Below are 20,404 nucleotides of genomic sequence, written 5' to 3' on the forward strand. Positions count from 1 at the left end.
ATACGGGCTGATGCTTATGAATGTGTTTAGGTACCTCGTTTATCTTGTACCTCCGACTTACATATTTACGACTTACGAAACAACGATCTGTGCCACGGCTAGAAAGGAGACTTCAGAGACACCGTATTGCTGCACCGTTTACAATGCGCCGTATAAAGCTCTGGCAGCAGCCAGCGATCTAATATTAGACAAGTGTTTAAAGAACAGGGTTGGCTGCGCTTTTTATATATATATATGTGTGTGCGTATATATATATATATATATAAAAAAAATAAGATATACTGTGGGTTATTTTTTGCAATCTCCACACGACATCACCGCTAGTGACACGTTTTGTAAACCAGAGGAGGAAGCTGCAGACTAAGTAGCCGCCGCACGGATCCGCGGATTAGAGAAGAAGTTTGACCTTTACCCGGGACGTGTGGCATTTCATTTAACCATAAAGCTAAGCACAATGCGCCAGCGAGATCGCTAAACCGATTTAAAATACATATTGAGTCATGCACGACAGTAGTGCATCTCGGTTTAGGCAGCGTGCAGGCAGCACAAGGGGGTCGGCGACTATTTTAAGGCTTTTGCCGCAGCCACCCCCTCATCGTTCCCGTGTCCCCCCGTGTTCCCCCCTCCCGTGGCTCCCACACCGTCACGTGTCGAACAGCGACCGGGACTTTCTGCCGTGTAAACACGGCGCGGAGGAGCCGACCGGGGGCACCCGGGGCCGCCGAGGCAGCGCCAACGCCCGCAGCAGCGCCAGCGGGGCATCCTCCCCTGCCCGGGCACCGCCACGCCGGGCTGCCCGCCGCTCTGCGCCCGGCTCCGGCCCCACGGAGACACCCCCGGTGCAGCGGGGCTCTGGCGGGGGCGGCCCCTCCGGCACAGGAGACCCGAGGGAGCGGCGGCCCCCGCGCCCCCCCGCGCCGCCTGTCAAGCCTTGGACCCTGCACAGACAGGCGCTGCGCCGTAGCGGCAGCGGCGCGTTCCCCTTCCCATATGCTGCGAGGCGAATCATTGCATCGCTCTCAGCTGCCGGCGGCAGCCAAAAAGGGGGAGGAAAAAAAAGTTTTCAATTAATGATAAGCCTAGGAACTGGGGAAGGGGGCGGGGGAGGAGGCCAATGAGGGAAAGTTAAAATGGCTGGCGATCCTTCAAATAATCCTGGCTGCCTCTCCCTAGAGCCCGCACGGCACCGCCTGCCTCGCAGCCTCGGGGGAAGACCCAGACCCCCAGGCACACGCTCCTCGGGGTCAAGGCTGCCTCAGGGGGCCAAGGATGCCTCCGCACACCGCGATGCCCATACCTGAAGGCTACGGGACATTCACATGGCGGGGGGACTCACATTCCCTTCCTCCCTCTCCCTCCGGTTAAACCACATCGTGGGGGTGCGACAGAGAGGCTGCAAAGGCTCCCACACACACAGCGGGGGGGGGAGCTGAGGTGGCTGGTACCCAACTTTGAGGCATCACCGCATGAAGGATTTCCCAGAGATTCGCGGGAAACACCGACCTCGTCCGCCGCACTGGCAGCCCCGCACCACCGCTACGGCGCCCGCCCCCGGGGCCCCCTCTCCCCCCCTCGGCGCGGGCGATGCCTCTGTCCCCCAGGCGCTCGCCGCGGTGGCGGGCGGGCGGGATACGCGCTCCGGGGGGGCCGGGGGATTCCTGCCGCCGCTCCGGCCGTGCCGGGAAACAAGGCTACTGGAGGAGGCGGTGGCGGAGGAGGGAGCCACAAACGGGCTCAGCCGCAGGAACCCGCGGGCTCCCGCGCAGACGGGGCCCCCCGGAGAGAGCCCGGGCTCCGTCCCGTCGCCCATCCGCCGTGGCATCTCCCTAGCCAGGCCGTCCGCGCCATTTTAAACACACACAGACACGCGCGCGCGCACGGGAGCGAGGTTTCCGCTGCCGCTGCCAGAGACAACAGGCAGCGACCGAGCCCGCGCTGCGCAGGCGGAGCAGCGGCAGCAGTGGGAGAGGGACACACACACGCAAGCACACACACCCACGCACCGCGGGCCAGGCAGAAATGTGCATTTCAGGTAATTTAAGGCCGCATTCCCGGCGCGGGGAAGGAAAAGCGCAGGCCTGCGCCCCCCCCCCCGCCCCCCCCACCCCATTAACCCGCCGCGCACTCGGCATCCCGGGAGCCCTTCATTGTTGCCTTTATTCCATATGGCTTTTGCTTCCCTAGAGGGGAATAGAAAGAAAAAAAAAAAAGGGGGGGGGGAAGAAAGGGAAAAAAACAGAAAAATACCACCAAGCCAACCCCTTCCCCCCGCTCGTCCCCCATTGTTCGTCCGCGGGAAGCTGGGAGAGCGCAGCGCCACGGGCTCGTCATTAGCCGGGCTCCAGCGAGTCCTCCCCTGCCCCCAATAGCTCGGGAAACTTATGAGGCAGGGTGGGGGAGAACCCCCCACTGAATACAGAAGTCCCAGCGCTCATGCCAGAGTTGGGCGAAGGCCTGCGCTCACTTCCGCAACGTTATCCTTGCAGAAATACCGGAGCACGGCCCCCGTTTCCTTCCCCCAGCCCCCGCCGCACCCCAGGGGGGTGGAGTGATTAATAGGACGTACGCCCTTGGTTTCCCTCCGGCCACCCCGCACACCGCTCCCCGGCGCGGAGCCGCCGCGGCACGCTGGGCGGGGGCGGCCCCCCCACGCATCCGTCGGGGACGTTGGGAGATATTGATCACGGACGACTTCATTTTGCATAACTACGGCTGACAGGGCCTGTGGTTCCCTCATTTACGGAGCAACAGCTTCGCGGGGCTGAAGGGTAGGGAGCGGCTCCATCCGCTCCCCCAACACCCCCTCCCTCCCTCCCCCAGCGCCAGCCTCGCAGCCCCGCCGGGGGACGGCGGCTCCGCGCCTCATGCAGCAAATGGCCGCGCACAACAGGCAAATATTAAACTTAGGTGCCTCCGTCTCTCGTTTTACCTAGCGCAGCCGGCCTGGAAGCCTCTCGCTCCCCGCAGGGCTTTGTCTGCACAGCCACGCGAGGGCCAGGGCCGGGGCACGGGGACCTTCGGCGACCGCATGCAAGAAAAAGTGCTTGGCAAGTTGGGGGGGTTTGTTCCGTTTTTTTTGTTTGTTTTTGTTTTTAAATTCCCTCCTCCTCCTCCCAACAACAAACAAATAAACAGCTCGGTTTCTACTGAACAATGCATAAAAATTAGCCTCGCCCCAAAGTTTATGTCGGGTTTATGGCGCTAACATTTCTCCTTAATGGGAAACGCTTTCCCGAGCACTTCTGGAAAGCGCTGGCGAGCCCTCAGTTACGAAAGCTGCATTACGAGCACCTCGACTAAACGTCTCCGCAACGTGTCCCGACCTCGCATCCACCACCTTTCTCCAGACCTTTAGAGGAAACGCCTGTCCAGGGTGGGCAGAGCCAGCGCCAAACACCGCCCGACTCAGTGTGCGGAGAACACTGGGGGCAAAAAAAAAAGGAAACCCAACAACACTCGAAAAAATATGAAAATAAAAAAGGAAAAAAAAAAGAGGAAGAAAAAGGACATTAAAAGGACATAAAGTTGCCGGTAGCAGCGGTGCCCCGGCGGAGAGGAGGCAGCGTGGAGGCCGCCACCGGCCCTGCCTTCCCATCCCGGCCCTCCGCACCGAAACAAAGCAGCGAATCAACTGCGATGCAGATGGGCGGCTATGAATTTTTTGCTGCTGCTTAGAGCTTTAATTACTCGTTCTTGATCCGTGGGACTACGACACGACACCGCCAAGGTTAAAATGCCCTGAACAGCTCTGAGCAGATGTGAACGAGTTGGCAGACGCGCAAATGAGGTCTGCCTCTAAGCATGATAACAAGTGACTAATACATTGCATATCGCTGAAAGAAAATTATTTTTCTCTAATTTGCATTAGCTTTTTTTTTTTTTTAACGCCGCCGACATTCCCTCCTCAGAGGCAGCAGCATAATCCTGAAAATACTGCTCCGTGACTTTAAAAGATTTGGAAGGAGGCAGCAATTGCCAGTGTTTTGGCTATGCAAGTGTTTTGGCTATGCAGGCTTGTTTATCTTTCCGCCTTTGCTCCAAGGCGAAACTAGTTTCGCAAGCAGTATTCTTGCAGAAAAATGGCACATGTCATATAAAATACCAGTTTATAGGAATTGATGCTAAAATTGTTGAATGACTACTGTTGTAGTTCTGCCACTAATAGCACAGTGTAATCCATAAAGGACTAAGGGGACAGTCAAGGCCAAAAGAGAAAAAAACGTAATAGATTGACTGGAGAGAAATAGATAAAGACAACCCATCGACCAAAACTACTAAAAGGGGGGTGAGGGAGGAATAAACATCTCCCCTTACCTGCTTTCCACCCCAGAGCCACCTCGTCAAAAAGACAGTAGTATGTGGAGGTCACTTACTATATGACACACAGAGGTTCTTGTAGGTAGTGAAATTATGTCAGGTACAAATATAGGCCAGAACCCAGTTCTCCAAGTTCCCTCGACTTTCCGGAGGCTCTTCTGAAAGGGCCAGATCACTCTTGGTATTGGAGCAAACTTCAAGAACAGACAGCATTTTATATCCTACGCTCAGAAGGCAAACCGAGGGACTTAGATGCAAAGGCTTTGAGCAGAAAATAGCCACTCGGGAAATCTATGCACAAGGAGGTTTTCACTGAAGACCTACTCCAGAGGTCCCTGCACGTCCAGGTTATCGGGGGTCATACGCTGCCATCTCAAGCGATAACAACTTCTCTGCCAACACGTGTTTGTGAGGGAAACGCGCTGCCAGCCACCGCACCGTGCCGTGCCCCAGGCCAGCCGAGGCTCGGAGCCGGGCTGCCCTCTCCAGCCGCGGGGCTGCCGGGACGCCTCGCCCGCCGCGCCCGCAAAGTCACCGGGGCTGGCGCAAACCTGCCGTCGGGAGGGATTTCCCAGCGCCGGGGCCGGGCACGGAGCCGGCCGCTCCTCCAGCTGCCTCGCTGCGCTTGTAAATCAAGCGGAGGCGGAAAGAGGGGCCGGGGGGGAGGGGGAGGAACGCTTCTCCCGGGCCAGCGGCGTTTGCTTAAGCGTCGCGGCGGGCGGCAGGGAAGCGCGGCTGGGCGCCCCGCCGCCGCCGCTCGGGATGCCGCCGGGCCCCGGGGCGCCCCGCCGGGCCCCGCAGCGCCGGGCGGTGCCTCCGGGAGCGGCGGGGCGGCCCCGGGGCCACTCCGGCCGCAGCGAGAGCTTTTGTGTGCGAGTGCCGGCGAGGCGCGGGCTTTTCGCGCTCCAACAGCTGTCACATTATTTGCACTGGCTGTAAACAGCCTTCGCCTTTCTCCCCCCCCCCCCAACCCCCGCCTCCCTTGCCACAGAGTTAAATCCAGACTAACAATCCCCAGTTAGAGATCAAACCAACAACAGCAGCATTGTGTCTGCCTTCATTGCTTTACCATCAACTACTGCAGCTGGTTTACTCAAAACAAGGAACACCCTCTACCCACCTCCCCCGCCCCGGGGCCAGAAACGTGCTTGTTCCCGGAGGTTGGCCAGGCGGAGCCGCGCTGCCCCGGGGGGTTCTGCGGGCCGGCCCGGGGCTGAGGGGTGCTGCTCCGCCAACCCGATGCCGGCGGGGTGCGAGCGCCGCGGGGCTCTCCCCCACAGCACAGAGGGGTTTCCAGTCAGCACTCACGCCCGACGAAACGCCTGCACAATCACAAGTTGAGCTCCGCTCTCGGTCTGGCTTTTGGGAAAGGCGAGGGGGAACCCCGCTGTAGCGGGGAAAGCCGCGCCTGCAGCTGCGCAGCGCCCCGCGCCACACGGCGAGCTCGCCCCCGCGGCGCGGCGCGCCCCCGAGCAGCCCTTCCCCGGGAAAGCCGGGCTTCCCCCGATTCCTGCCCGGCCGCCTTGCACCGGGCCGCCGCCGGCAGCGTCCGACCTGCTGTCGCAGCGAACCTCCCGCCGAGGGGCCCCTCCGCCAGCCCTGCCCGCGGCGGTGATCCCGCAACCCGCGGCGGCCCCGGCCCCTCCGCTCAGCCGGGCGACAGAAACACGCTCCCACCTTCTCCTTTCCATCGTAAGGAGAAAGAAAAACTGAGAAAAGAAAAATGCCAATAACCGAAAGCACGACTCCAGCTTCGTTCATGATACAACCACCTGGCAGCAAAGGAGTGCGCTGCACGCTCTCAGAGGGCGTTTTTTTGGGCACAGCTGGAATTTGAGCGTAAATCCTCGTACCTCCTTCCCTGCCCTTACTTATTTTTACATCAGCAGCAAAGTTGGAGGAGACGTGGAATTTACTTTACAGAAGCATGGGGAAAATAAATCTGTTCGAGGAAACCTTTCCTTGCCCAGTCTGACTCCTGGCATTACCCAAACTGTGTATCTCTTAAGAGAAAACCAAGACACGGCAACTTTCTCTGAAATTTGTGTCCCGCACAAACTCTTTACGAGGCCACAGGAGCTGGAATAACACTCTCTATGTACCTATATGCACTTTGGGAGCCGGCACCAGTAAGGAAAAACAGCTGATTTTATTGGAAGCATGTCTCCATCTTGGCCTAACTCCTGCCAAAGGGCAGCACTACCCAGGCAGGTAAGGTGCTTCACGCTCATGTGATAAGTCTCCAATCGACTTCCGAATCAGACTCCCCGCCCAAAGATACCAGTACATATTCGCAGGTCAGTATCATTGACTATTCATTGCCTATACGTAGCTAGAAATCTGCTGGCCTGGTAAAAACCACTGCTAACAGAACAATGTCAGCAAAGGCTGCAACAGAGTCTTGTGAGAGACAGGCGATTCGTGCCTACTGAGGCTCTTTCAGCACAAAGGCTTTTAGAGGAAGAAGAGAGAGAAGGGGGGAAAAAAGGAGGGAGGGCTCTCGTGTTTCAGGGCTGCTGTCCCCTGGGAACCAAGAACCAAGTGTAGCTTCAATCAAATGCTGACTTCTCCTCTGGGAGCTCAGTAGGAAACCTGATCTCACTAGCTCATGCCTGCCTCCATGCATATAGGCTGGGTTTTCTTTCATACCAGCAATTTGTATAAAGAGGGGAGCCAATATAGTTTATTGCAAACGAGATCTCGCAGTAATGGATCTAGAGAGATATTTCTGTAGCTAAAATAAGACAACCTTCAGCCACCTGCTCAGGGCAGGCCGCGCCACAGCCGCCTCCAGCTCTGCACACAGGGCTCCGCTGTGGGTGCCCCTGGCACTGCACGGCACAGCCTCCCACGCATCTCCCCGAGCTCTGCATCCTCCCCAGCTGGCAGCAGCCACCCTGGGTTGGAGTTTTGTGCAATGCCAGGTTACACTTCCATTAAAACGTTTACCCTGGGAGATCACTTCCTGCTTGCAAGTACTGTTCCGGCTTCCCCTGCTGCTCCCAACTTTAGCCAGAGGTATTCTCTCCTCACCCAGCGAGGCGTGGAGACCCCGGGAAGCATCCACCCCTGCCCACTGGTCCTGGGCCGCCCTGGCACGGCAAAGCATAGCACAGCACAGCACAGGAGGTCTGCAGCGGAAGGCAGGCCAGTCCTTCAGGCAGAGCTCCGCATAACTTCACACCGGGCTGCTTAATTCTGCACCGGGCTTTGCTAATCCACTTTGTGCTTGACTACTGAAACGGGAGGAAAGGAAAACACTGCACGGGGAGCACAACCAGGCCAGAGCAAGGTGAACCTGGGGGACTGCAGCCTGTGGGAAGGGCTTTCCCCAACACCCAGCTCAGCCTCCCACTGCTGTGGGCAAGCTGGAGAAGCTTAAAGCACAACCCAGCACACCGGGGCGTGGGAGCAAAGGGGATTGCCCGAGGATCAGAGATCCCGGTAGGATCTCTCCATAGCCGGGAGCTTTCACATGGAGAAAGTTTGGCTCAGGGAGGGAATTTACGCTTAGAAAGAGGAGCTCAGCCCACCCCTTCTTGTGCCATTAGCAAGTTCTTTGTGAATTTCAAGGAGAGCTGAGAATACACCCCCCCAGCTTTGATTTCACTTCTCTGTCCCTACCTGTCACCATACACAAATGCCTTACTCAAACCACGACTAAACAAGCCCCGCAAAGCTCTCTCAGCCCTCCAGGAGACTCCCAGATGCAATGCCACCCCACCCCTGGGGAACACAGAGGAAACACAGCGGTGGGTGAGGGACAGGCAGCCCCATGGCACCTGTCCACACAGGCAGAAGGACACCCATAGGGCTGCCCCAAGCATGGAGTCTGCTCTCTGTGCAAGTACAGGCATACTTCTCTGCTATCAACTATGCCAAGTGCCATGTACTCCAATACTCCCAGTGAAGGTGGAATTCTGACTTTTATAACTGAGGGTACAGGCCCAAACGTTTTGTAATATACTTGAAAGGCATACGAGGTCCCCAGGTGAGGTACTGGGGTATGACCATGAGCTACTCCAGCTGAAAACGAAAAGCAAACCACGCTCTGAGAAAGAATGAGCTGGCTGGCAGACTGCAACCCACTGTGGGCTGTCTAGAGGTGCATGGGGAAAGACCCCACCACAGCACTGAGCTGGTGCAGCTCCTGGATATGGGAGATTGCTCCTGGATATGGGAGATTGCTCCTGGATATGGGAGATTGCTCCAAGGGCAGCAGAAGCCACAGGAAAGAGAGCACCAAGGCTGGGAGCACTCTCGCCCTCCTGGCCGAGGAGAAGGCACAGGAAGCACAATGAGGCTTTCCCGATGCAGGCTCGGCCGTGGAGCACAGCCCCAAGCCTCCCCTTTCCCCTGTGCTCTACTGAACACACTCAGCTCTTTATACGAGCTGTTCCCAGTGTGGCTGGTGGATTCTGTGCTTTCCACTTTAATTGTCTTATCCAAATAAAGCTTTGTTTTCCTTAGCACGACAATCCCAACATTCAGACAGAGATTTTCATTGGACAGAGGAGATATTTTATTCTCTGATTGTTTAGGGAGTCAGGGCTTACACGGAACAGCCCCGGCTTGTGTGCCTCCACTCACAATGGGTGCTTTGCAGCCCCTTGTCCCATCGTGTAGATTCATTTTACGGAGCGATAGGGATGAGAATCATGTTTCTCTCAATTTCATAGCTTTCCAAGTCTACTCTAGACTTTAACAAGTCTTTTAGTTTGCACCTAGACAATAAATTTAGTTTAATTTAGCTTCCGGTCTTTAATTTTAGCAGGTCTTCTTTTTGCATGCAAATCAATATGGCAATTACCATCTAAAAGCTCGCCCAGCCCTAGGTCAATGTAAATTGATCATTGTCCGCCTTCTACAAAATAACACCGGGAGTCTGTGGTGCATAATGAGATTATACTGGAAACTGTCTTTCAGATCACAAATTATATTTCATGCTGTCAGGATCTTTTCCAAGCGGACTTCCTTGCATGTCTAATCACACAGCACCAAATCTGTCAGCTCATGAGGTAGGTTTGGGGTGCAAAGAGTGAAGGAGGAGTCCCAAATAATTCAGACAACAGTTTTGGAACACAAGCGGGCAGGTACGGAGGCATGCTCTTACTCGCTAACTTTTCCAGCAGTGGAAGAGAGGAGGGGAAAAACATCTCCACTCAGCCAAGAACTGCTGTCCAGCAAACAAGGAAAAATGAATTCCCTGCTGGAAAGCAGCAGAACTTTCCTAAAGCCACATTTGCAAGGAGTTCTTGGCCTCCTCCTTTCTGTCCCCACCTCATCTGCTCGGCCATTCAAAGGAGCGCTGGCTGCCTGCTCCGCAGAAACCCGACGAAGGATGCACTCTCCTGGCAGAGACCTCCCTGCCCGCCGCAGCCCGGGGACCTGAACAGGTCAGGTCGGAGGGAAAGGTCGCTCCGGAGCAGCGGCTGCTGTAAGCCGGTTCCCTGAAAGGCCAGAGGATTAACGGGATCTGCTCACGGCCAGGGGAACTCCCCCTGCCTGCAGCCCGGGCCTCCGCGTTCCCTCCGGCACGCACACGCGAGGCAGCCAGCGAGCGCTGCTAGGCGTAGTTAAAAAGGGTAAGCCCGGCTCTCCGTGCCTCTACTCAGGTTCTCGCAAAACCAAGAAAGAGGGGAGGAGGCCTGCTCTGGCCATCAATTATTTCTAAAGCAACACCAGCCTAAGGAGGAAGTACTAAACTCGGCTTCATGCTGCTCTAAGCCCACACTAAAATGTGATGTATTGCAGTGTTCGGGGGAAAGACGGCACATCGCACATCACCTGTGCAACCCAACTATGCTGCAGGGTCCCAGCAAGAGCACAGACCTCTGTCGAGACATGCAGAAACTGGAGATCACTTGTCCTCCACATTAAGCACCGATTTACTCCAAGCCATATTTAGTCTGAGAGCAACGTGGCTGCTTAGCTACGACCTGAACTGCAGCCGGCCTTCTGCCTGTCTTTGCAGGGGCCACTCATCGGTCAAAGTTGAGAGACCTTGTAAACGACAGCCACAGATTGCCAAAACTACTTTGGTATGTGCAGCACTCAGTATTTTGGGCTGTGGTAACCTGGGTCCATTTTCTCTGCAAACGGAGACATGAAAACGTAACAACTTTGTGCAGTCTCACAGCTGCACAGATCCAGAAAGTTTCCTCATGGACGGTACAGGAGCCCCTGCAGTTCAGTGACTGTTAGGGGACCTTGGCTTCCTCATCAGTCTTCAAAAAAGTGAATTATCATGGGGTGGAGGAAGAGGAGGGAAGAGGGATGACAATTTTGAACTGCCTGAGAAGCTGCAGCTCTTGGCACATTGGTAAAGGCAGATAGAGTGTGTGACACGGAGCCTGGATTGTCCACCAACACAGGAATAAAGCCAAGGCACCAGTATTGTTTCAAGACCCAGTCCATATTTGGGCATTCAGCTCACACATCCAAGTATTGCTTTAAATATTAGAGACATTTGCCAATGTGGTTCATAATGCACTCAAATGGGAGAAGTCATTTCTGTTCGCTCTCAGATTAGTGGCTTGGTCTTGATGGTGGGGGTTTTTTTTGGGGGGGGGGGAGAAGAGAGGGAAACCCTGCTGAGTCTGTTTGCACTGGTCTCTATTAGATATGCAACAAATCTGCCATTTCCGGCGTTGCTTCTATCTAATTAGAGATGTATTTAGATGTGACGTGTAAATAAGCGCTGAGCTGCCTGCTGCCCTGGCTGCGTGGACTGCTCGGGAGCATTTCCAATAAGGCTATAGCGCCCGGAACCAGGGCTCAGACAAAGAGGGATGGGAATGGTCTGCGCTGCAGGCGAATCCAACAAAACCAGCTTTTATCTATCGCTCTAAAGCCTTAACTGCTTTTAATCTGTACCGCCCAGGCTTGCACGCCAGGATCGCATCTCATCCACCGAGGACGTCTCAAGCACAAAAGGAAGCGCACACGAACGGAGGAGCTGCCAACAAACCCCGGCCCACCCGAGCTGCAACACAGACCCCGCTCTCCTGCTGCCCTTGCCTTCCACGAGGTGTGTTTGCTACCGTGGGCTTCCAAACATCCCGAGGCAGGTACGCCCGGCTCCTGCCTGCACGGACACGAGCCGAGGGCTGCCCCACGCTGTGAGCATACATGCGGCCCCGTGGGGAGAAGGGCGCCGAGTTGCCGGGGGAGAAGTTGACGGAACCTGAAGGCGGCCATGGAAACTCGCTCCCCCCGCGGGCCCGGGAACCTTCATCTCGGGATTTCCACTGCGGCCCGCGGGAAGAAGGGGGACATGGCAGGGCCACGAGGGGCGGGGAGCCCCGGGGATGCCGCCGAGCCCGAGGGCGCCCTGTGGCTGCCCGACCCCGGCTCCAAGCGCTCCTCGGAGTTTCCAGAGAGGAAACTCCTGGGAACGAAATCATCTGGCACTCGTCTCGTGAACTCTCTTCCTGTTGTGGGAAACATCTCTTATAAAGCCATTAGATGGACGGGGCAGCGCCCGGGCCCGGAGGCGCGGTACCGTCCCCCCCGCTCCGACATCATCCCTGCAATCGCTGCTGTGCTACCACATCGTTCCAGGCCGGGATAGCCAGCCCCGATCCCCTCTGGCGTGAAGGGTTAACAACCATCACCACAAAAAAAAAAAAAAAAAAGGCAAGAAAGAAAGGAAGGAAGAAAAGAGGGGGGGGGAAGAAAAAATATCGCGGTGACCTTTTCCTCTCCGTCTCCCCCACTCTCCCTTTCAGACTCTGGTTCCTGAGCTCGCAGGGAGCCTGAGCGGCTGTCTAGACCGATCTATCACAGACGGACAAACAATACCAGGAGAAGCCCCTGCCCGGTCCCTCAGCCTCCGCCACTCACCTTAGAAATGGCGAAGAACAGAAAAGTGACCGCGATACAATCCTCCCCGGTATATTTATAGCCTTCCACACAGCCCACCTTCATGCCTGACAAATGAGATTTTGTCTGCTCTCTCAACGTACGCTCCAATAAACACACACACTTTTTTTTTTTTTTTTGGTGTCTTGTTTGTTTTTTGTAACATTCCCGGCTCGTCCCTCCGATCTCAGGGCGGGCAAGGGCCCACCACGCCCGTGCGTGACGGCAGGTTTGATAGCGGGGGCGGGAGGGACTGGGGGAGCAATAGGAGTCCCGGTCACTCGTCCATATACAACCTCCCAAGCTAGAAGCTTCAATGTCCGTATTCATCACGCCCCTTCGCACCCAGCCCCCCTCACCTGAAGTGCTCCCTGGTCCGTGCCAGCCCTCCAGGTTGCGTATTAAAGAGGTATACGGGGCGAGGAGCCGGAGGTCCAACGCTGCAAAAGGCTGGGGAATAACTAATGAGCTGTGCAGCCCATTGATCCGGTGCATACTTCCTAATTAACTCTGAGTCACCTATTTGTGACAGCAATTCAAAGAACTGCACCAGGGATAAACTGCAACCCCGGCGCGCGAAGGCAACCCGGCGGGGGGGGCGGGGAGAGAAGAGGCGGCGGGCGGGTGGGGGGGAGCTGGGGGAGGAATTTGCTACTAATCCTCCTAAAAGCAATTAGGGTGAGCGCTGCGCTGGCTACCTCTCGGGAAGAAAAAAAAGAAAGGGGGAAAAAAAAACCACCCAGCGGCTCCAACAGCAGAACCGAAAGGAAATGAATCGGTGTGTCGCAAGGGCGACAGCACCGGGCTCCAGACAGACAGGCAAGCCCCAGCATCTCGGGGACGAAAGTCGGCGAGAGCGGCGGCCGGAGGAAGCGGAACGCCGGGCTCGGCGGGCAGCGGCGCGCACGGAGCCGCGGCAGGAGCGCGGGCGGCGGTGACCCGGGAGCGGCGGAGCCACTGGCGGGGGGCGCGGGCGCTGCCCGGGGGACCCAGACCCCGCACCGCCCGCCTGCTCTCGCCCCCAGCTTTGTTCCCAAGCGGCTCTGGCGGGGCATTGCTCTTCCCGGCCGCCCCCCGCGGTAGGGCCACGGGGAGGGGGCGGGGAAAAAAAAAGTTAATAGAAACCTTTGGAAAATCCGGGCTTGGCTACGTGGTGCGGGTTGGGCTCCCCCCCCACCCGGGCTCCCCCCCCCCCGCCCCCCCCGCTTTTTAATGCAAACACGAATACAAAAGCTGCGGGCTCTAAAGAGCAGATGAAAGCAATGAACGGAGTTTCTGGAAAAGATTCATTAGTGGGAATTAATGCTGCGAGGAGCTCCGAGGCGATACCATTAAAGTCAGTCCCCACACTTTGTCAGTTTTACACTGCTCACTATGGTCGGGGCTTTTTTTTTTTCTTGTCGGGGTAGATGGGGGAGGTGCTCTTCGCCCTCCCCTCGCCCCCTCTGCGATCACCAAACCCGGGATCCGACAGACATCGCGGAAACGAGAGGGAGGGAGGGAGGAAGGAGGGGAAAAAAAAAAAAACCCAACATACACACATCGAGAAAGAAAGAGGAACGTGAACGCTCCGCAGCCCTCGCCCCCGGACTCGCTCCGCGAACATCAAATGCATGCCTCATATGCTGCGCAGAGCCGCCCCACTTGGCCCTGGCTTCACAAAGCAGCCTCCGCTGCCTCCCCGCCTGGCCGTCCCCCTCCGGCCGGCCCTTTGATGGCAAGCCCCGAGCCTCCCTCCGGCTCGCTCACCCAACTCCAAACTACATTTTCGGGCTGACAAAACTTCCGTGTCACGCCGGACCTCACGCCAGCACAGCTCCGCGCACGGGAAAGCCCCGGGCCGCCCTGTCCCACGTGCGCCGCGGCGCCCGCCCCGCCGGGGCGGAGGGACAGGGGGGAGCAGCGCCTCAGGTTCTCCTGGCGGGGACAAGGCAGCCAGCAGCGGGCTCTCCCGGCGGGAAGAAGGCAGCCGGCAACGGGATTTCCCCGCCGCTCACCTGCCCGCCGCCGCCGGACTGCGCGCTGCTGTCGGCGGGGAGCGCGGAGCCCGGCCCGGGAGCTCTCCCCGCTCCGCGAGCCGGCAGCGCCGCTCCTTGCTCGCCCCGTCCCACGGGAGCCCCCGTAATGCCGCTGCTCCGGAGCCTTCCCAATCACAAAGTGCGAGACGACGGGAACACCGCCACCACTCCCCACACGGGCGCACCGGAGCCGACAACGCGACCGGGTGCTTCCCCCCGCCTCCACTGCCCCAAACAGGCATCTTCACAAGCAACTGCCTCCAAACTTCCCCTCCGACACCGCAGCCCCGGAGGCGCTCCGCTAGACCCTCCTGCCCCCGCCGCCGCCCGCCCGCCACTCCCGCCCGAGCCCCGCTGCCCCGCGCCGTAACTTTCTGCCGCGCCGCCGCTCTGCCTTCCCCGCGGCCGGCCGAGGGGAGCCCCGCGACCGCCCCGTCACCGCGGCACTCGGCGGCGGCGGCGCTTCCGCACGGGAGCTGTTCGCGGAGCGGAACACTGACCTTCCTGCCGCGCCGCGGGGCTGTGGCGTGCGCGGTCCGAGACGCGGGTCCCCACACCGTCGCCTGGCCCTGCTGCTCTCCCTGGAAGGGCAGCCCCGTCGGGGGTGGGAGGAAGAGGCGAGAAAAGTTTCACGATCCCTCTCCCCCTCTCCGTGGGTGCGTGTGTCGCGGCTTGCCCCAGCGCGGGCGGGTCGGGGAAGGGGCGCGGAAAGACCAGGGAGCTGCGGGGCGCGGGGGGCAGGAGCGTGGCCACCCTCTGCGCCGACGGGGCAGGTGCCCGCGGGAAAGGCTTTGCTCCTCGGCTCGGCTGGGATCAGCAGCGGGAGTGGGAGCGGCAGCCCGCGATGCTCATTCCGGCTGCCGGCTCTGGTTTGGCAGCGCCATGTTGCTGGCTTGCTCCGGGCGAAGTTCCTGCGCTGGCGAGCGCGGCACTCCCCACATCTCGCCCGCGCCGCCGTCTCCCGTGCCCTGGCCGCCGCGGCTTTGTGTGTGTGTGGCTGGGGATTTAATTCTCCTCCTCCTCCTCTTCTCCTCCTCTCTCTCTCTCTCTTTTTCTTCCTCTCCCCCCCCCCTCCCCTCTTTAGTCCGCCGGGAAAGCCGCTCTTCCTCACCTTGCCGCTGGGAGACCGGGCTCCGTCTGCTGCACGCTGCGCTCCCCTCGCATCCCCCCTCCCTCTCTCCCTCCTCCTCCTCCTCCTCCTCCAGCCGTCGCCTCCCCTCCCTTCCCCTCCCCCCGGGCAGGCGCTGCACCGAGGGAGCCGCCGCCAGCAGCAGCAGCGGCAGCAGCGCCGCCACCGCTTTTTCCCTCAGCAAGTTTCCCCCTCCCCTGGCTGCGTTTCCCTGCTCAGGCAGGGCTCGCCCGGCCGCTCGCCCGCTCCCCCCCTTGCCCTGACTAATTGATTTGCCCCCCCTCGCCGCGCCGCCAGCCCCTCGCCCGGCTGGCACAGGTCGATGCCAAGCTGCGGCGCCCCGGGGGGGGACTCCGCGCTCCCCGGCCGGCAGGAGGGGAAAGCCGCCCCCCCCGCCCCGCCGATACTCCCCTCTCTCGCTACCCAGAAGGCCAGTGGAGAACCGCAATTACCATAAAGCTCCGTTCACTCCGCTCCGCCAAGCTGTCAAAACCCCGGCGGCGGCGGCGCTGCCAGACATCGCTGCGAGCCTCCGCGGCGGGTCGCGCCGCGCTGCCACCCTCCGCCACCCCGCTCGCCCCCGGCCCCTCCGCCGGGCGCCCCCGGCTCCCCCGCCCCGCTCCCCCCGTGCTCCCCGCGGCGCCCGGGATACCCCCCTGGCGATGCAGCCCGCGCCCCCAGTCACACCCGCCGGCTCCGGGTTCCCCCCGTCGCGCAAAGGCATCCCCGCTCCCTCAGGACCTGCCGAGGGCTCGCAGCCGTCGTAACCCTCCGCAGGGGTCACACTACACGCGGACCCTTTCGGCCGCAGCCTCCTACACTCGGGGAGGGGGGTGGGGTGTGTCGCCCCTCGACCCCGGGGCCCCTCTCTGGTCCCACCCGCCGCCCCCAACTTCGCGTGGTCCGCGGCTCGGCCGCGCTGATTTCCGCGCTTCCTCCCGGTCCGCTTCTCCGAGCTCTGAATCGGGATGGGAAAAAAAGCCACTCGTTTGTCAACGTCTGCATTGCGGGGGGCGGGGGGGCCGAGGGGGACCTTATTAAAGCGCGTTTTCGCCTGATCCGGCTTTGGCAGCCCTTAACGCGCTTTTTACCCGGCGTGAGCAGTGTGGCAACCCGGGGTGGGGTGAACGACTGAAGCGCCGTTTCCCTCGCTGGCATTTCCACGGCTGCTTTAAGATTTCTGCCCGGATCGTGGAGCCCTTTAATCTCCGGGTTGGTAGTTATCGGCTGCATCTATTTACTTTGGCAAGGCAACTTTTAGCTCAGCGAGCTCGACTCGTAAATTTTACGTTCTTAACGCCCATCCCCGTTGATACTCCCAGGTTTGGTCCTGCAGAGCCCGCGGCGTGGAAGCTCCCGGGGCGGCCCCGGCCTCAGGGGCAGGCGGGCTCACGGCCCACTGCTCCCCCGCACCTCCCGGCGCCTTCCCGGGGAAGCGGGAGTTCTGCCACCTCAGCGCCGCTGGCGCCGCATCGAGCCCTTCTCGCCGCCGCTCCGTGTGGGAGCGACTGCCAGCCAAACGCCAGGCGATTAACGCGGACAGTTTGCCCCGGGGGGGATTTTTAATCGCCTCGTTCAGGACCCTGCGCGAAAAGGCTGTGGAGACGCTACGAGCTGCAAAATCTTCCCTCACTGAGGGCGCCGGAGCAGCAAGCAGGGCGATGGGAATTCAACGCCAGAGCACGACGCCCGGGGCTGCCTGCCTGCTCTGCGCCGCCGCTGCTTATCTCTGAAGATGGGAAAATAAGAGTTCCCCAAAGTTGTCCCTACTAAAGCTCCCCCCCTCCCCCCCGCCCCAAATCTAGAAGCCTGTAATCGAAAAGCTACACTACGTCTGGGGGAAAAAAAAAGTGGGGGTCGCCCAATGCTCGGGAAAAGGACACAGAGTCCAGAGAAAAGCACACACACATCCCACACATACACACATGCACCCGGGTCACGGCCAGAGGGTTGGCATTTCATGAAACTGCCATCACAGGCTTTGGAGTTTCACTACGTCTCTTAAAAAACTCGCCTGTCTCAAAGCAGAAGTGAAATATCCACCATCTGAAACCCGAAACGGCAGCCGCACCGCTTCAGCTTCCTCGCAGGGGAGCCCCGGGAGCCGCCGAGTACGGGGAACGGGCTGCGGTCCCACCGTGCTGGCCGACGGGGAGCACGGCCTGGGTAGCGGCCGGGTTTGATCTCGGCGCGGCGGGCCACGCATCTGAAAAGGCTCCCACACGTTTTTTTAATCTCCAATAACAAGCAGAAGGACACCTGGCCTATTACGCTGTAAAGCTATTTTTTATAAAGATGTTTTAGGGCTAGACATTAAAAGTTATTAGACTGAACACACGTGAGTTACAGGCACACAGCTGGAGGGGAGGCCTCTGTTGGATTTTTTTTTTCCCCCTTTCCTAGGAAAACCTCATTAAAATTGCTTCTTTCGATATGAAAGCAGAACTAGCGAGCTTCCTGGCGAGGTGGCCGCAGCCGCGGGTTCCCGGCTTCATTGATCTGGGCTTTGTCTCTTTCCACAGGTCTGGATCTGCGGTGCCAGCGGCCCGCACTTGCATCACAAAAGTCGCCCGCTTCCCTTCCCCCGGGCTGCGAAGTCCGGATCACAAGTGTGTGTCTAGAGCGTGGGGCTGAGTGCTTGGGGCAGGGGTGGTTGTTTTTTTGTTTTTCACTAACGACTTAAAGTTATCTCGGGGTAAACTTGCTCCGCTTTTATTTTTAACCGTAAACTTTCTTTGTGAACGCAGCTTCCTTCGTGGCGGGGAGGAACAGACCCGCGCTTGTTCGCCTCTGTGCCTTTTTTGTTCCCTGGGTCCCCGAGCTTTGCAGCGGGAGGCTGGCGACTCCCGGCGAAGACATTGGGGCTTCAGTTCGCTCCTCCCGCGGCCTGCCCCGGCCGGCTGCGCGCCCCGCCGCCTTCCCCAGCGCGGGTCCGGCGGGCACCGCCGAGCTAACCCCGGAAAATTCAAAGCATGCTCTTGCCTTGCGGATTACCGGGCGGCCTCCCCCCCTCCCACACGCCCCGGAGGGAGCTGACCCCCGGGTCAGGCCGCTGCACACTGCTCTCTCCCCGGGAGGGGAGGGGAGGGCTCCGCGCTGTCGCTGCTGTTGCGGCCGCCGAGGAGCCGGGCGAGGATGCGCTCGCAAAAACGGCTGTTCCGATAATGCTAAGTACTTAACCTCCTCGTAAAGACAAATCCATTGTTAATGGCAGAATAGGCTTCTCGCAGGAGGCTTCCAAGTGGGATGGCTTTATGCCGGCTCTCATTTACCTCCAGCGCCGCCTCTAATTGGAAGCTTCCCCGCGCCCCCGACCCACGCACCTCAGAAAGTTGGGGGTTAAACCGCAGGAGTGGCGAGGCTGGGCCCTGGCCGCCATCCACGGCCTGCTCCCCTGATCACCAAACGGCAACCAGAGCACACAGGTCCTTCGGGCACGGGAAATGAGACAGAGGGGAGATGGGTGTTGCGAAGGTAAAATGAATTAATGCGAGCGAGGTGCTCAGACAGCCTGGTGATGAGTGCTAGGGAAAGCCTATAAATAACAGATCACTGTCCTAAGCTCTGAATTGCCCTGCTTGAGTGTGTCTTAAATCAGACCTTTATCATTGGTTATTGTAAGGCTATTTTTAATGGAAGTGTAGAAATCTGAATAACAAAACAAGACAAGCCTCAATTGGCGTTATACAGGGTCTGCAGCGCTTTCAGACCTGACACGGCGTCAGCATATTGTTACACCGCCATGCAAACTCCCCGTGCAATCAAAGGGGTTTTGCATAGCAGAAGTACTACAATTTTATTTCGTAGTTCAGGGCTACTCTGTTGACAGGAGATCCATAATTTTCTCTCCCTCTCCCCAGAAGAGTCCGAAATGCGCTCGGTTCACGGACTAAGCGCCGCTATCTTTCTTACAAAGGCGAATGACAAATCGCTCTGGTTGCGTTTGCTTCGCTCCGCACCCCTTCCCCGCTCCACGGAACAGCAGAGATGCCCGCGGCCCTCCGGCCCCCGCTCGCCGCCCGGACCGGACAGCCCGCGAGGGACAGGCAGACAAACACTCGCACTGTCGGCCTGCCCCCGCCGGGGAGCTCGGCCTGCCTGCCGCGCCCGGGAGAAGCGCTCTCCGGGCCCGAACAGAGCTCGGAGTGGAGGGCGCAGCGCCGACCCACCGGGGCTCGATGCACGGCCCGGGCCCGGTCTGGGGAAGGAGGGCGGCAGCCCAGCTGTAAGAGGAGGGCAGGCTGGCTGCGAGCTGCCCCCTCCACCTCTCCCACTTGCATACCACGGCCATTTTGTCTGCTTGCAGCGCGCCCGTGTGTGTGTGTGTGTGTCCCCCGCCCCCGCCCTGTCCCCTCGGGCTGCTGCGGGCGCTGCCCCGGGCGCAGGGGCCGGGCCGTGCCGGCGGTGGGGCCGGCGGGGCAGGCCGAGGTGAAAGGCGGGCAGCCCCGGCGGCTCCTGCGAGCGGAGAGATGCAGCCGCTAGGCAAGGCCCTGCAGGGGAGGGGGCGTGCGCCGCACAAGTCTGGAGAGGAGTAAAAATAGCGCCGGCGAGGTTGTCGCTCTCCTCGCCTCCCCCCAGCCCAGCGGGGGGCAGCGGTGGGGCTCGGCGGGAGGGCGGCGTGGAGGGCTCAGGGGGCGAACAGGAGCGGGAGCCAGACAAAACCCCGGCCCGGCGGAAAGCGACGGGGGCGAGGTTGAGCCTTCGCCTTTGAAGGCGATGCGCGGGAGCTGGAGGCTACAACCCCTTTTCCCGGTGGGGTCCCTGAGCCCCGGGGGGCGCGGACTGCGGCCCGTCCCCGTCCCTCGGCGGCCTGGGGAGGAGCAGCAGCGAGCGGTGGCTTGGCGGAGGAACAGAAGCCACCGTGCTCCCGAGTTTAAACATAATACGGCGGCCGGGGGAACCGCCATGGTTTGAAGGTGTGTTTGTGCAGACTACAGCTTGTATGTTAATAATTGGATACAGTCGATGAATCACCTCCGTCCTCCTTCTGGTTTTGTTTTTGTGTTGTGTTTTGTTTCGAAGGGGGTGGGGAGAGAAAGCGAGGAGACGGTGGCTCGGCGCTGAATACCAATTCCGA

General features: G+C 59.4%; 1 protein-coding gene across 2 annotated transcripts in view; it reads right to left on the bottom strand.

Annotated features, from left to right (window-relative positions):
- BCOR (BCL6 corepressor) overlaps positions 1-14,785 on the bottom strand; it is a 57,994-nt gene extending 43,209 nt beyond the window's left edge. For both annotated transcript variants that reach the window (XM_082279278.1, XM_082279279.1), the window contains exon 1: positions 14,699-14,785. The gene's annotated coding sequence lies outside the window, so the exon portion shown is untranslated. The remainder of the gene's footprint in view (positions 1-14,698) is intronic.
- Between the last annotated feature and the right edge of the window lie 5,619 nt (positions 14,786-20,404).

This window comes from Coloeus monedula (genome assembly GCF_965178545.1).
Source record: "Coloeus monedula genome assembly, chromosome: 3".
Lineage (NCBI taxonomy): Eukaryota > Metazoa > Chordata > Aves > Passeriformes > Corvidae > Coloeus > Coloeus monedula.